This window comes from Mizuhopecten yessoensis, unplaced genomic scaffold, assembly GCF_002113885.1.
Source record: "Mizuhopecten yessoensis strain PY_sf001 unplaced genomic scaffold, ASM211388v2 scaffold1779, whole genome shotgun sequence".
NCBI lineage: Eukaryota > Metazoa > Mollusca > Bivalvia > Pectinida > Pectinidae > Mizuhopecten > Mizuhopecten yessoensis.
Window position 1 is genome coordinate 746,083 of NW_018404217.1, and position 18,251 is coordinate 764,333.

The 18,251-nt window shown below is 35.6% G+C and overlaps 1 protein-coding gene across 3 annotated transcripts in view; it reads right to left on the reverse strand.

Annotated features, from left to right (window-relative positions):
• Positions 1 to 18,251, reverse strand: part of LOC110440704 — a 50,316-nt gene that overhangs the window by 15,172 nt on the left and 16,893 nt on the right. The window contains exon 1 of one of the 3 annotated variants that reach the window (XM_021483859.1): positions 14,523 to 14,761. The exons of 1 other annotated variant lie outside the window; for it this stretch is intronic. The gene's annotated coding sequence lies outside the window, so the exon portion shown is untranslated. Of the gene's footprint in view, positions 1 to 6,898; positions 7,022 to 14,522; positions 14,762 to 18,251 lie in introns of those variants that run through there. One more of the 3 variants, XM_021483872.1, reaches the window with a different exon arrangement.

Here is an 18,251-nt window from a genome sequence, read left to right on the forward strand (position 1 = left end):
AAATCAGGTGCTCCGGGAAAAATAAGTACTTCCTGCAAAACCCGTGTCACTAAAACATCATAGTTAAATATAATGAAGGTTTACTTTCATAACTCAATTGTCTGGAGGTGCTGTGGATATTTCCGGTTTGATGTGTTTCATACTTGTCACAGACATTGATTTTATGATACTCTAAATACAGTTACATAGAGAGTAACCCTTAGGATGTTTTAATGGTCTATACGCCCTTTAGAAAAACACTGTCTACGCTCATTTGTTCATGTATTGTAAAAACAGACCTTTGTCTTATCAACGGATACGTTACAGGCAGAATATACACGGCGTATTCACAAATACATAAAAAGAAACCCGGAAACAATTGAACCAACATTGTTGTGGCCAGAAGGCAATGCATTTGCCCCGCAAGATTTGTGCTACAGCTATAGGTAAGGTGTGTTTAATGCATATTTATAGAACAAAAACCGTCCTGGAGGCGATGTCTGTGAAAAACAAAATAACATTCAACCAATAGCGGTATTGGAAATGGAAATCTTGAGTTCAAGTAAGCGCTGTTTTATGCCGCTTGGCTTAAAATCATTACACTATGGAAAGAACTGGTATCGTTTGTAAACATCAAGCATGGTCCATAAATAAATATTAAATAGATAAATAAATAAACTAATTGATAAATAAATAAACAAATAAAAAACAACGTCATAGGCAGTCGGTTATATTTGCTCAGATTACATATGCTCTCATCACATAAACGTTGTTCAACAGTATCAATTGCCTTCATTCGTAGTATGATACGTGTTTCGCTAAATACTGCTTCAGAAATTATAGCTAATAGTGGTCCCCTAGCATTTTAACTGTAGAGCTACAGTGTTGGTTGTCAAATAAGCATGTCAGTGCTGTAACATAACATTTATGATCAGTTCTTGTTGTGACGTCGATCGCGTTGAATTGCCTCTTTTGAACTACGTTAATATATCGCAATAGTAGTGATAGTGTCTATTGTTAGGTTAGAAAATTACCGACTTCTTATCAAACTGAATTAACTTTGTGATCCATGATCTCAATTCGTTGACGTTGGACATGGCCGTTATTTAACAGCATCACAACACTACATATAAATCGGTTTATCTCTATCGGCGATCTACTCACCATACTTCACTACTCCTCATACGTTATCTACTGTCAAGTTACCTATACACACGGTAGTATTTATAGATAGAGTTTGACGTGAGAAGTGTCTCAGAGTTTGGACATATATCAGAGATATAAGCCATAAATAATTACGTAAAAATATTTAATATGGGCAATATTCTCATTTTTTTAAATACCTGCAATTGTTCTTTAAATGCGGTGTTTCGGTAAAACTTGCTCATGATTACATCGTATAATTGCTTAATTTGCTTCTGTTATCGAACAACAATAGTGGACGAAATAATATCGTGAACGCAATGACCATACGGTGAATGGCAATATAAAGTTTTGAACACATTCATGTTTCAATTCGTCGATTTAATCAATGGATACCAAGAATCAGGAGGAACGGTAGTCAAGTGTAAGGACGCCGGGCTCGTGACCGAAGGGTGGCGGGTTCGATTCACGTCACGGCACTATGTTGTGTCTTTGAACAAGATACTTTACTCCGCTTGTTCCTGTCTACTCAGCTGTAAATGAGTACGAGGTTGGGCTGTGGTGAAATTGTTGAATGCTAACTGTGAGCGCCGAAATGGCAGCACCGGCTGTATGCTCCTCGGGGAGTTGACAAATATATTGGCTGGTTGCAAAGGCCCTACATATGAGTACCTATAATCACGGAAAATAATTTGTGAACCGCTTTTAGACGACCGAAGAACTAGGTTGTGATAAAGCGGTATATAAGAACCTCGACTTATTAAAAGAGTTGCAGCCAAAACAGGAAATCTGTGTACTTGTCCGGTATTGTATAGAACCTTTTATCGCGTGGCCTTTATCACCATGTACAGATTCACCAAGGTATGTAATAAATTTAATTACACGTTACCTGTACTTCAACTTGATAAGATATGTCTTCCTTTATATTATTAGATTGCATATTATTTAGTAATAATTGAGATTGTAGTTGATTTCCTTATCGAATCATGAATTTCCACCAGGCAGGGAATACGTGTAACTATATGTTTTCAAAATAATCAAACTGTTAAACCAAGATAATTGCTACGTAGCCGTCCTGGAACGTGATCTAGAAAAGAATGTACTTCATCGTCAGTAATCGAAATCTGAATTCAAGGTCAATAACAAAGACCAAAAACAGATATTAAAGAGACACAAAACAATAGGAAAGACAAAAGACACGGAGGCGAAATTAATATTAACTAAAAAAGAAAAGAAATAACTAAAACATTTTCGTAGGTACTTAAGTTACGGTCTGAAACGTGGTGCACAAGCCTCTGACCATGTCAAACTGTTGAAAATCATGTTACAATAACGAACGCAAATTGCTTTTCAAAAAATATCTCACGAAGAACACAGAGGCTCCTGTTGTTAAGATCAACACTATCATGTTTGTTTTATAGTATGACATGTGATGATTATATTATAGACCAAGACTCAACTCAAATTGGTGCATGGACAGTCAGAACGTTACATTGAAGATTCATCTTTTACCCACCTTATCAGTCCTGCACAAATTCACGTGAAAATACGACAATTCAGATGAACTGTATCGGGTGTGTCGTCCATGCCATCAATGGCAGAACCAGCTCCCTCGATTGGGTCATTTTGCTTATTTACATACGAGATCACAAAGGTCTCGTGTTTATACATTATCATATCAAGTTCCAGTCGCCGATACGGGGTGACGAATGTCGCGAACATAGACATGTATGACACCGATCGGATTTGTATTGACACTGCGGACCCTGCATGCTGTTGATAACCCTCTATTCGGAGGTGGTTGTCGGTGACATTTTGATCTGGACTATAGTGCGTTGGATGTTAATTCGCACAAACTGACATGGTAGGTAATAAATAAACCTTTCAAGCTGTGGTTTTGACTTATTATATGAGTTAATAGATACCGTCCTGAAATCAGGAAAATACGGACTCATATACACAAACCTCTTATGTTGATATCTGCTTACTGGTTATAACCTCGCTGTATGATAACGCGACGATTTCTATTTTTCGATGATGAACTTTCCCTTTCTTGATAGTTATACTCACTGTCTTACGTATACACACTACGAGTGTGCTTTTAATATCACAATATCTATAACAGATCCTTACGTTGACAGGTTAACTTAATTCACAGATTTTAACGAGATGCAAGTTGATGAAAGTCAAATGCAAGGTTTTATAATTTACTTCATTGTCTCACAGGAAAATATATCTCCTTGTGAAAATGAATGTCGCATTTTGTTATTCTCATAAGTGTTCCTTAGGTTAAGCAATGGAGCATAATACGCTTAACCTTCCCGTACACCTGTTCTGTATCTCTTTTAACTTGTAGAAGTGTATCCGTTAAAACATTTTTTTTCTTTTCTTATTTTGAAGTTGGAATGTTCTGGACAGTAATATTAGTCCAGAGGTAAACGATATAGACATATTTTACTACTATATGCAGAGACTGCATTACCATTTCCGTATTTGTATTTCTCGAATAAATGATATTGAAAGTAGTAGATGCTGTACATAGAAGTTTGATTAAAGGAGCGATATAACCTGTAGGTCTGCTGCTATCGAAATATCGACAGGTGTTACACCAGTATCAATGCATTGACGTCATCGTATATTACTTCCCTTGATAGACAATGCATTCATTTTATATGAGCGACAATTGATATTTAAAAATGCTTTTATCCAAACTGGATATACATATGTACTGTACACCATGCGTATGGTAATAAAAACCGAACTAAACTCTGTACACTGACAGGATAATGCGATTTTATAACCCCCGTACAGCAAAACATCATGGAATATACCTTCATTAATGGATATACATTATTATCCCACAAAACAAGGGGTATAAAACAATACAATAGAAGGGTAAGACGTGCCCTCCAGATGCTGGTAGTAGTGACACATGTACTTTTGTGGTATTTCCTGGTAACTATATTATTTATGTTTTAAAATGTATCGGTTTTAGTATCATGATGTTAGGTGCATTGTAAATCATTTTATGATCCATGTTTGTATCTACTGTTACATATGTCACTCCATACCTACAGGGAAGGAACAACATAAGGAGAAGCTGAGGAATCCTTAAAACCAGATCTGCAAAGTGTCAAATGTAAGTAATGCTCAAGTCTAGTTTTAATCAGATTGAAGAAAGTAAAATACGATCTGATAGAAATGATAAACAACTCCACATCATTATTAACGGAACATATTGATGAGACACGGAAAGAATTATACCATTGACAGCTTTTCTATCCATGATAATAATACAAAAATATTAGCTCATGTTAACGACAAATTAACAGAGCCTCCAAATAAACAGGTGAGATCCATATCTCAGATGTCACTGATTCTTTATCTATGTCGAATTTAAAGGTAAGATCATAACCTATGAGTTGTTCAGTATCAATGTAAAGGCTTCGTCTAAATATTATAAACTTGATCTCACTCCAAAGTATCTTTTAAAACCGTGTTTCTTTGCTTTCCACAGCCATGGACAAATCTGTGATTAAGTCTAGCATTCTATCCAGTTAAAAACGCCAGGTCTGCAAACTGTTATAAATCTAGATAAATCGACAACGAAATGAGGAACTACCGACCCCCTTACTAGTCCAGCCTGCTAGAAGAAATAATTACCACGCAACATTAGAGTTCTTCACGTAGTTGTAGTTTCCAACTACGACCTATAGTTTTCAGTCTCTCATCAGATAGATAATTAAGTAATGAAAAGTAGATAGAAATTAAAAATGAAATCATCAGCCGCGAGTCATGGAATTTCATTCTTAAAAACCTTTAAGCAAAATAATCTCTACTGGTCGGACACTTCTATAGGAAGAAGAATTCTTAAGAATATTTTCGTGGCATACAGATTCACGAAGGAGTACAATCCTACAGGATGTAATCATCTACAGAATATACACTTACACAGGATGTAATCATCTACAGAATATACACTTACACAGGATGTAAATTTCTTCAAATCGACACTTCTAAGGAAGTGCAATGGTAATGAATGTACACTTCTACGGTCACACTTATATAACATGTACAATCATATAGGGAGTACACTAACATAATATGTACATTTCTATAGGGAGTACACTTATATAAGTCGTATATTCCTAAAGGGAGTCGCTTATATAGAATGTATATTTCTATAGGGAGTACACTTATTTGAGATGTATATTTCTATAAAAGTGAAGTTATATAGATATAATTGTCTTTAGAAGTACACTTATATAAGATGTATACTTCTATAGGGAGTACACTTATTTGAGATGGCAATTTCTATAAAAGTAAACTTATATAGATGTATATTTCTATAGAAGTACACTTATATCAGAGGTATATTTCTATAGAAGTACACTTATATAAGATGATTGTTTATATAGAGTACACTTATATAAGATGTATATTTCTATAGGGAGTACACTTATTTGAGATGTATATTTCTATAAAAGTAAACTTATATAGATGTAATTGTCTATAGAAGTACACTTATATAAGACGTATATTTCTATAGAAGTAAACGTATATAAGATGTTTGTTTATATAGAGAGTACACTTATATAAGATGTATATTTATATAGGGAGTCGCTTATATAAGATGTAGATTTCTATTTCTATTACACTTATTTGAGATGTATATTTCTATAAAAGCAAACTTATATAGATGTATATGTCTATAGAAGTACACTTATATAAGATGTTTATTTCTATATTTCTAAATGGAGTACACTTATATGAGATATATATTTCTATAGGGGGTAGATGTACATTTATATAGAAGAATTCTTATATAAGATGTAATTTCTGTAGTGAGTACGCTTGTATAAGATGTAATTTCTGTAGGGAGTACACCTGTATAAGATGTAATTTCCTTAGGAAGTAGAAGTTTTCGAGATTCACACTTTATAGGAAGTGCAATCTACTTAAATTACACCTAAACAACATGAGCATTCTGACTACAGGGCATACATTTCTTTTAGAAATGCGCGTATTTAACCTTTTCTTTAAAGTTTATAATAATTCTACTTTGTTTTTATTTTACGACGTCACTCTACATTAACGACGCTAATCAAAGGATTAAAAAACCTTATAACAGTCGGGTCGTGTTTAAAATTTATAATAGAATCAAAATACTTCACAAAAGTGTGAGCATGAACTTTCTTAGGCTATGCAGTTCATTTGTTTTTGAGTGACTTGTTTGAATTAAAAACCAGATGCTTGGTGACCCAGTCAACATAAATGGGCCAGTATGTCACTGAGTTGGAAATATTCCACTCACCATGCAGAGGCATGCATTACAACAAAAAACGGCATGGAATATTTTAGTGCAGAAAGGTCATCGTTTTATAATGATATACACGTGTTTACAATTATTAACTGAATTTGTTTACTACTTATCTTAACTGACACAAGTGTAGAAATTTGTTGTCCATATTATTTGTATCATTTCCTGATCAGATCCCCCAATCTTTCGCTAATGTTTATGGTTAAATGGTAAGTAATCGCTTGCGCTTAAGAACTCGACATTGTTTCTGAATATCTATTGATCTATTGACCACCACAAAAAAAACCCCATTGCTATGCATGTATCTAATGAAAACAAGCAAAGATAAGTGTATCTTGGTCGTTTTAGAAGTAGACCGATACAATTTGTTTTTGTATAATTCTATACACATACATTTTTGAAACACATGTCAATTCGCAGCATATATAAGCTTCAAGGTAATCTAAAGTAGCTTACCCGATCATCATAGTACGATGTTTTCTTTTAAATATCCATACCAACGCTCTGCCAAGTTTTTCAAACTTATCTCCTGAATTCCTAGTGAGAGCAATGCTCGCGGTCTCTCCTGTGTTACTGGGTCAAATCGTGTACTCACAGGGAGGCAGACACGCTATATTCAACCTTTACTGCTGATAAACACTCATTCAGTTGTATATTTAGACGAATACTATCTAATAACAACAACGATTGTAAATAAAAACACGAATGGATGCATGGGGGAAGGAATGGTAAACACGTGTGCGATGCATGAAAAACGAATGATGCTTCTGGAATAACTACATTTAGTCTTAAATTTACCGTTTGTTTGTATAAAAGTTACGCTTAGTTTTGCTATAGTAAGATTTAGATAGTTGAATATAGTATGTTTAGTATTTGGAACAGTTTCGTTTAGTTTGTGGTATGATTTCGTTTAGTTTGTGGTATCGTTTCGTTTAATTTGTAAAGTTATATTTGTTTTGTTAAATGCTTTCGGGTTGTTTGTGATCCTGTGATTGTGTGTAATGATTTATTAATATATCAGCTGCCTTAATAGGCAAAACAAAACACAGATATCACTACCAATGAAAAGACAAAGATGCGAACAGTTACATAAGTTATTCAGTGATTAAGTGACTGGATATGATTTTTATCCAGTAAATGAATGCTTACATTCCCCTCGTAGCGAGGGATTACTTTCGTTATAGATTATTTATCTAGTTTAAGGTTTTTAATGCATATTAATACAAGGGGAATATTGCTCTGAAAAATCAAAAAATAAAGTTTTGTTAATATCTGTATATTCTATTTTAACAGCTAACAATAGATTCTTCTTCAACAATGCGCGGGACAAGGGTGCTTTTACCACACCCAATTTTAAGATAACCGTTCACAGGTCTGACTTTTATTTTGTATTTGGACTCTGTACAACTCATGATATATAATCCTTTGTACTATTTTTATTGATAAGTGAATCAAGATATTTATATTGATTAGATATAGCTAAACTATGAATGATATACGCCTTTTTTGCCCTCAAAATAGTTTAAGAATAATTTTGGATTTGATTTTTATATGAAGTATTATGCCCATTTGCCTTGGCTAAAGATAAATGAGCGTGCGAGTCATTGAGTTTAAGACATCTATAGTTCAAATAGCAATTCGTAAAGCCATGTTTTCTCTTTGTTCCATCTTAACTGTCATGCTTCTTATATACACCATTCCAATGGGTCAAAAAATAAATATGGATGTTCACAAATACGTTATGAGGTAAGACACATACTATTTGCTGAATGTTCTTGAAAATGCATATCATATTTGTTTTGAAAACATCTAAAGTTAATTAAAGATCGGCTTAAGTTTATTATTGCGTTTGTCCCCTCTGTTTAAAAAGAAATCTAACAGGATGAATATTTCAGGAAAGAATTTTGTGGTTAAAAGAGGTATGACGCACATTTGACTCGTCGTTGGTTTGGGGTTTACCGTCATTAGCGAGGGTCATGTGAGGACATAGGAAGATTCCGCCGGTACGAGAAAGTAGATTAAAAGAAAGAAAACAGGAAGGTAGGAAACGAAAAAAAGCCTCATCGTTCAGAAAGTTATTTCTTCCAAAAACATTTTAAGCGTGATGGTCCATAATGGTCTGTTTAAAAAAATAATACGGTGCCCAGTTTGTTTATCGACTTGTTTTGCTCCCTTGCCATTGTTGCAATGACTTACAGAAATGGATGCTTCATCATACAGCATGGAGGGAGAACGTTCCATAAATACCATTATAAAATTTACCGCAGCCAATCCTCTCAATGTGCAAACGTGGTCGTAATGTGCCTTACATTGTTGTTTCCTTTTGTACTTTGTATATAATGCAATGTCTCTATTGTAGCAATGTACTGTTTTCTCTCTGTAAAGATATTTAAGAAATGTTTCCCACCTACTGGTCGTTTGAGGCAGCTAATGGGTGAGAATATGGCACAACATAAAATAGTTTTTCATTGTTACGATTGCGTTTGCCTACATGATGGTTTTACGTTGTCATGAAAAAACTAAGGTTGCTGTGTAACTTCAACATCAATATCATATAGCTAGCCAAGTTCTATACACTTTCATCATTCAGGAAATAACTTATGTTGTGCACAATATTTCCTACCTGAAATAATTAAAAAAACAAAATCTTATTATTTTCTACACGTATAGAGAAATGTCCATTTATAATTTCATATGTCTATAACATCGTAAAGGAATGATTATATTGCGATCAACCTATTTCAATTTTATTAAGCGTCCCAACGAAGATTTTACGTGTTCCCAGTGTGATTGATTTTACAGTTAGACACTTTCTGGCCAAATCCGGTAATCCTGCCTTTTTGGTGGAGCGCAGCAATTAAATTTGATTATATAACGCCGCTGAGCGTATAACATGTTCAATTTAAATCTCTGACATATAAATCGAACCTTTCCTCTCCCAATTCTGGTGTACAGCTACACTTAACTCTTCCCGATGAGGCGGTAGTCTTGTATACAATTAACACTTACTTGGGAACTACACTGGAAACTAAAGGCGTTTGGAAAGCAATACGTAGTGTTTAAGAATGACGTGAATTTTAGAGGCGTGAACAGGTGTAAAGTATGTTACTTACTAAGGCCTGAGTGATTTGGAAGAAACTGAGATTTTGCATGATGTAGGAGACGACAGCGTCAGAGGAGTGCTACATTGGTACGCTACAGAGCGTGGGGTGGTTCGAATACGTATTATGGTTTGTACCACATAGAGATTATGTATAATCTTTATTCAGCAATAGACACAAATGTCTTTGTGCCATAAATACATTGCATATACACGGATATATTTAGTGGTACAATGCATTAAATTAACATAAATATATAATAAAGTAAAACAGTGACGTTCCATACTAAATGCAGGTTTCACGACATCAGGGCGAGCATTTCTCGAGTGGTACCACTTGTATTAAACAGAGCGTGTGTGGCTTTAGGAGTGGCGTATGGGTGGTTTGAAGGAGTGGTATATTCGTATGATACAGCGTGTAGGCGGTTGGACGAGTGTTACCGTCCGTACCATACAGAGTGTGGATGGTTTGACGATTGTTACCGTTTGTACCATACAGAGTGTGGATGGTGGGACGAGTGTTACCGTCCGTACCATACAGAGTGTGGATGGTAGGACGCGTGTTACCGTTGGTACCGTACAGAGTGTGGATGGTGGGACGAGTGTTACCGTTTGTACCGTACAGAGAGTGGATGGTGGGACGAGTGTTACCGTTTGTACCGTACAGAGCGTGGATGGGGGGACGAGTGTTACCGTTTGTACCGTACAGAGAGTGGATGGTGGGACGAGTGTTACCGTTTGTACCATACATAGCGTATACGGCTGGACGAGTGTTACCGTTTGTACCATACAGAGCGTGGATGGTGGGACGAGTGTTACCGTTTGTACCGTACAGAGTGTGGATGGTTGGACGAGTGTTACCGTTGGTACCGTACAGAGTGTGGATGATAGGACGAGTGTTACCGTTTGTACCGTACAGAGTGTGGATGGTGGGACGAGTGTTACCGTTTGTACCATACATAGCGTATACGGCTGGACGAGTGTTACCGTTTGTACCATACAGAGTGTGGATGGTAGGACGCGTGTTACCGTTTGTATCATACAGAGTGTGCATGGTTGGACTAGTGTTACCATTTGTACCGTACCGCATGTCGGTGGTTTGAAGGAGTGGTACCGTTTGTACAATACAAAGTGTTAGTTGCGTGGGTGTGGGTGGTACGGAATGGTGATAGTTTATTACAATTAGAGCGTGGATGATTTGGAGGAAAGTTTGTACCATATAGAGCGTTGAGGGTGTGTAGGAGTGTTGTAGTGTGTACCATATGGAGCTTGGGTGGTTGTGTAGGAGTGTTGTAGTGTGTACCGTAAAGAGCGTTGAGGGTGTGTAGGAGTGTTGTAGTTAGTACCATATAGAGCGTTGAGGATGTGTAGGAGTGTTGTAGTTTGCAACATATAGAGCGTTGAGGGTGTGTAGGAGTGTTGTAGTTAGTACGATATAGAGCGTTGGGGGTGTGTAGGAGTGTTGTAGTTAGTACCATATAGAGCGTTGGGGGTGTGTAGGAGTGTTGTAGTTAGTACCATATAGGGCGTTGAGGGTGTGTAGGAGTGTTGTAGTTTGTACCATATAGAGCGTTGAGGGTGTGTAGGAGTGTTGTAGGTAGTACCATATAGAGCGTTGAGGGTGTGTAGGATTGTTGTAGTTAGTACCATATAGAGCGTTGAGGATGTATAGGAGTGTTGTAGTTTGCAACATATAGAGCGTTGAGGGTGTGTAGGAGGGTTGTAGTTAGTACCATATAGAGCGTTGAGGGTGTGGAGGAGTGTTGTAGTTAGTACCATATAGAGCGTTGAGGGTGTGTAGGAGTGTTGTAGTGTGTACCATATAGACCGTGGGTGGTTGTGTAGGAGTGTTATAGTTTGTACCATATAGAAGGACCACAATATAAGTGAACTTACCAGAGTGGCGTCAGCAAACACCTCACTATTACCATTGTCAAACTGATCAGTTTTCAAACGAAAACATTACCATTTCCATAATAATTAAATGCTTGCTCAACAAGTCCATAATCATTTGAACCTGGTACATATTTTAGTGATACACAGGAAATACGTTGTCAGGTGCCACATGTGGTGATAGGAGTGATTTACATTCCGGAGTATCCGATATCGCCTACGGATTTTATGTTAATGTTCTGTATGTATATATAAATATTTTGGCATTTTCGAGGCCTGTTGTTGTTTCTTACCGTGAGTAGTTTAGAAGAGTGTCGTACCTTATACCCTACAGGCTGTATTTCTGTAACAGGTTAGCTAACCTAGGTTAAACAATTTAGGTATCCGTTATTGTATGTAAATTATTATGACCAGATGTATAAACCGAGACAAGTGTTAAACTGTGATAAAGAATATACACTAAGGTGTTTGTTTGTTCCGTCTTTAACGTCGGACGCAATAGCTGAACTTATACAGAGACAGGTGGCAGGAGGAACACTACCAAAAAAGCAGCTAGGCGAGATAGAACAGAAGCTGCAGATTTGGTTCATTTCATGGTATCGGTGCAGAGGAAACAGAGAATTTTATTTTTTAAATATTTTTCTTAAGAAATTTCAAAGTAATATATAAACCTACGTCTGTAATGTATGAGCAAGTTGTTGTCAACGATGCGTATACCATATTGTAAATAATTGTATCAGAAAGACTTTGTTTTGGATGTTGCATACTTATTATGACATACTGTTGACGGAAATTAAATATTAGTTGATTGTAAATAAGGACACTTTGTTATGTAAAGCCTTACGGGTTTTCACAACATCTCATTGGCGTGATAATTACCAGAGCAGGCCTCTGTCGGTGTTAATTTTTTTCACAGTTATACCAGGAAGGTTATTCATATTACTAGATATGTACTAATATTAACAAGTATAGTGTATTGTTTTTAACGAGTACAATGTATATCATACCAACGCTGATACACCCGGTAAACAAAACAGAGTGGTGTGTTTATCACCCTAAAAACCATTTTATGCCAGTATTACAACAAGTGTTATTTCCTTAAAAATACAACCGTCTTTTGACTCCTTCCAAATTCGTTTGTAATCTTGATATCAGGCTATGTGTTATGGACAATTTAAATTTCTTACGCAATTGCGTTTATCTTTGACAGTTTAAAACAAATACATTACTTTTATGGCGAGTTTGCTGCAAGGCTTGAACTGTTTTTAGACTGTTAATGTCAAAAATATATTCTAAACTGTTAATGTATAGACTTCAGCTTGTAGATAATTACCGACGATTAAAGACTTGTCCTAACCCTCCACACTCTGACAACTACAGACGACACAAAACAACCCCCTGGCATAAGTGATAAAAGAAATAGTCTCTAGTATGTTTGTTGCAGATATGTACCTGACTGTGCCACCTAACAGACGTGAAACATATCAAAATTAATTCCTTATGCACCCGTCATTTCATTTCAAAAGGAATATTGAAATGGGAATACATAATGACATCGTTACCTTGTAGGCATAAATTAATATCACAGGCTAACTCCTTAAGTTGTCATTTTAAATATTCGAAAAATCTTAGGTGACCTTAAATGGATGAGCTATCAGATTCTGTATTATTGAAACATGTCTTATCAATGATTTCACGCATTGTTTTTGTTTGGGATGTCTTCCTATTCAATTCTCAATCTTGGCACAGGAAAACAATACTATGAATACACTATTTTCTATGTTCAATTTATGTTGTTGACGATTATCTCGATCAATTAAACAAAGCAGTAATGTTGACCAAGTACCTTGCTTCCCTTCCTAATTTGGTATTCATTTTCTTTATATGGATTATCATTAAGTTACCAATAAAGGAGACTCCTCGGCTCCTGTTGTTGTTTCTTTGTATTGACTGTTTGGTGTTTTTATCTTACTTCATCAAGACGGAAACATATCATGAATATCTAATGCGTGTCATACAAATAACAGTTGGTGTTATTGTTACGTTATTATTCTGACATACTGATCTAGTGAGTTAAATATAAACATGGAGAGATTTCTATTGAGGTTTCATGATATAGACTACGCAGAAACAACTATCAGTGCAATTCTGTTTACCATTCTCTTCTAAAGCATGTACCATTACAAATTAAACCATAGACATAAGAACTCTTGAAAATAGCATTACCAGTCATGACTCCGCCGTGGACTTGTGATGAGTTCATATTGTTCCTTAATTATGTATAATTGGTGATATTACAAAATTGCAAAAATATGTCTGATTGTAAATTGCATTAAGGAGCTGTCGGGTGATATTGATATATCAAATATCATAACTTTAACGCACAAGAATAACAGCCGCCATGTTCAATGGAAAGCAATTTAAAAGATATCAATGAAATAGGAAAATTATAAAGAAATTCAAAATATATAAATTCATGTTTACGAACTGAAGTAATACCATAACACCAGAAAGACGTCAAGAAATCCAACAAAAATAATTCGTGTTTACTGAACTACCTAACATTGATCTTTACGTTATATCATTCTATGATATGAAATAAATTTTACTTCAGTGAGATGAACTAAGTTCTATCTTGATAATTTCACATTCTTCAATACGATGCTGTATAACAGATTTTAAAAGAGTCCACTTGACTTGCCACCTTTATGTGACACAACTAATAAACCTAACAGTTGTATTGTTTATTTATGTATAATTCCCATTCTGTAGAGTTATTCAGGAATTAGTTTCGATCTGTTTAAATAATTTTCAACCTTGTATAGCAAAACGGGAGTAAACAAACCCGGATTATTGCTAGTGTAACACATGTACAACAAAACATAACAAACGGTACACAGGGTAAACAGCAATATGTTTAGTATTGTTAGGTAGCAATGTTACCGTTTTTAAGTCAGAAACTATAGCACCGATAAGTATGATATCGTTATAAAGAATATACGCAGTAAATTTAGTAATAACAAACTTATTATCTTTAAAATGATAACTTGCTTGTCTTGTAATAGAATGAAATGATGCATAGCTTACCCAAATAAAGTTGTGATAATATCCAATAATTTAGCTGACTGAATTCAGCATAACTTCCCAGTTGCTTGTATAGCAGTCCAAAGTCCTGGCACGGAGCGCACGTAAGGGGTATATAAGGAGGAGGGAACCAACGATCCCTTCACTCATGTATCACTCGGTCGCGCGCCTATATCATCACCCTGGATTCAGCAGCTGAACAGAGCTCCACGTTGCATCATCACCACCGTCGAGTCGTGAAATGGTCCTCCTGAACTCAAGTGGGCGTCCTTATATTCACGTGACTACACCTAGGTGATGTTGGCGGGAAATTCGATAGCCAACCGCCAATCGAAATAGGTCTAAGTGCAGGACCGCATATAATCCACCCGCGTTCTATTATCTAGAAATGCGTACAGTTACATGGGTGGGCCAATTGAATTAAGACCGCCATCAGTCATTCTCTTATTGACATGATTTCATACAAATACTATTTACGCATAACTATTCATGACCTCATGTTCGCGTACGTATTGTTTTGTGTTACATTTTTAAGTACGTTTCCGCTATTCTGGGAATGATCTTTTAACTTTAATAAGTCGGTGATATGACTGAGATGTATCTTGCTGTAACAATGTAGTAATGATGCTATATCTATCTCAAAACAGGATCCAACAGTATGGTTATATAGATATCAGTGATGTAACATAACGGCAAACAGTATGGTTATATAGCTATCAGTGATGTAACATAACGGCCAACAGTATGGGTATATAGGTATCAATGATGTAACATAACGGCCAACAGTATGGGTATATAGGTATCAATGATGTAACATAACGGCCAATAGTATGGTTATATAGGTATCAGTGATGTAAGATAACGGCCAACAGTATGGTTATATAGGTTTCAGTGATGTAACATAACGGCCAACAGTATGGGTATATAGGTATCAATGATGTAACATAACGGCCAATAGTATGGTTATATAGGTATCAGTGATGTAAGATAACGGCCAACAGTATGGTTATATAGGTATGAGTGATGTAACATAACGGCCAACAGTATGGGTATATAGGTATCAATGATGTAACATAACGGCCGACAGTATGGATATATATGCATCAGTGATGTAACATAACGGCCAACAGTATGGGTATATAGGTATCAATGATGTAACATAACGGCCGATAGTATGGTTATATAGGCATCAGTGATGTAACATAACGGCCAACAGTATGGTTATATAGCTATCAGTGATGTAACATAACGGCCAACAGAATGGTTATATAGGTATCAATGATGTAACATAAGGGCCAACAGTATGGTTATATAGGTATCAGTGATATAACATAACGGCAAACAGTATGGTTATATAGCTATCAGTGATGTAACATAACGGCCAACAGAATGGTTATATAGGTATCAATGATGTAACATAACGGCCAACAGTATGGGTATATAGGTATCAATGATGTAACATAACGGCCAACAGTATGGTTTTATAGATATCAGTGATGTAACATAACGGCCACCAGTATGGTTATATAGATATCAGTGATGTAACACAACGGCCAACAGTATGGTTATATAGATATCAGTGTTGTCACATAACGGCCAACAGTATGGTTATATAGATATTAGTGATGTAACATAACGGCCAACAGTATGGGTATATAGGTATCAATGATGTAACATAACGGCCGATAGTATGGTTATATAGGCATCAGTGATGTAACATAACGGCCAACAGTATGGTTTTATAGATATCAGTGATGTAACATAACGGCCACCAGTATGGTTATATAGATATCAGTGATGTAACAAAACGGCAAACAGTATGGTTATATAGGTATCAGTGATATGACATAATGGCCAACAGTATGGTTATATAGGTATCAGTGATGTGACATAATGGCCAACAGTATGGTTATATATGTATCAGTGATGTAAAATAACGGCAAACAGTATGGTTATATAGGTAACAGTGACGTAACACAACGGCAAACAGTATGGTTATATAGTTATCAGTGATGTAACATAACGGCCAACAGAATGGTTATATAGGTATCAATGATGTAACATAAGGGCCAACAGTATGGTTATATAGGTATCAGTGATGTGACATAATGGCCAACAATATGGTTATATAGGTATCAGTGATGTAACACAACGGCAAACAGTATGGTTATATAGGTATAAGTGATGTGACATAATGGCCAACAGTATGGTTATATAGGTATCAGTGATGTAACATAACGGCCAATATTAAGGTTATATAGGTATCAGTGATGTATTACTTAAAGTTCTGTATGTTAACATTTCCAAAATTACCCAGTTATAATTTTACTCACTACCATTAATACCCAGTTCTAATTTTACTCACTACCAATATAACCCAATTCTAGCATTACTTACGACCAATATTACCCAGTGATAATATTACTTACTACCAATATTACCCAGTGATAATATTACTTACTACCAATATTACCCAGTGATAATATTACTTACTACCAATATTACCCAGTTTTACTATTACTTACTACCAATATTACCCAGTTCTACTATTACTTACTACCAATATTACCCAGTTCTACTATTACTTACTACCAATATTACCTAGTTCTAATAATACTTACTACCAATATTACCTAGTTCTAATATTACTTACTACCAATCTTACCCAGTTCGAATATTTCTTACTACCAAAATTATCTACTCCTTACATAAACTTAAACTATAAATATTTATTACTGAAATTACTTGTTACTAATAATACTAAGTATTAATAATACCTAGTACTAATAATGCTTAGTACGTGTATGTTTTTTACTTCAAATACATGTAATGCTTCCTCATTATATTACCTTCCACTAAAGACAATCGTCATTAACATGATTTGTGAAAAGTCTCTTTTAACTATTCTTATTCCAACAAGTTCTCCTTACAGATAGGTACTTTGCTATTTTGGTATTCGAAATAGTATTCAAGATATAGCATTTTGTTTTCGCTCTTTCCATAGAATGAATTCGACCAGAATATTCAATATTTAGTCATCGCTCATACCATGTAGCCATTAGATAATACGATGTTATTCAACAGTATTCTATGACTTGAACGAAATCCGGACAGAAATACTGACGTCAGACGAAACTCCTACGATAGTGTACCAGGCACCATAGGTTAAAACTGAGGTGGAAAGCTGCGGGCAAATCTATATTTTTGATGGTGCTACAAGAGACGGAAGTAGGATGTCGTCAGTAGAGGGAGTCGAATAGTTACAACGGAAAGGAGCTATGTCTGGGCAAACTAATCAGAAATCCTACAAAATGGAACTCCTCATCTCCTACTTGTTATAAAGAAGCCATAGGTGATTGATGTAGGTGTCCGATAAAACTAAACAATAGACCTAGGATATGTAGACATGTATAAACAACATGCTGGGTATAATACGGTGATGTTTGCCTCGACTGACGAGGACATCTTCAGTATTACGTTACAATAAGACAGCATAGGTGATTGATGTAGGTGTCCGATAAAACTAAACAATCGACCTAGGATATGTAGACATGTATAAACAACATGTTCGGTATAATACGGTGATGTTTGCCTCGACTGACGAGGACATCTTCAGTATTACGTTACAATAAGACAGCATAGGTGATTGATGTAGGTGTCCGATAAAACTAAACAATAGACCTAGGATATGTAGACATGTATAAACAACATGCTGGGTATAATACGGTGATG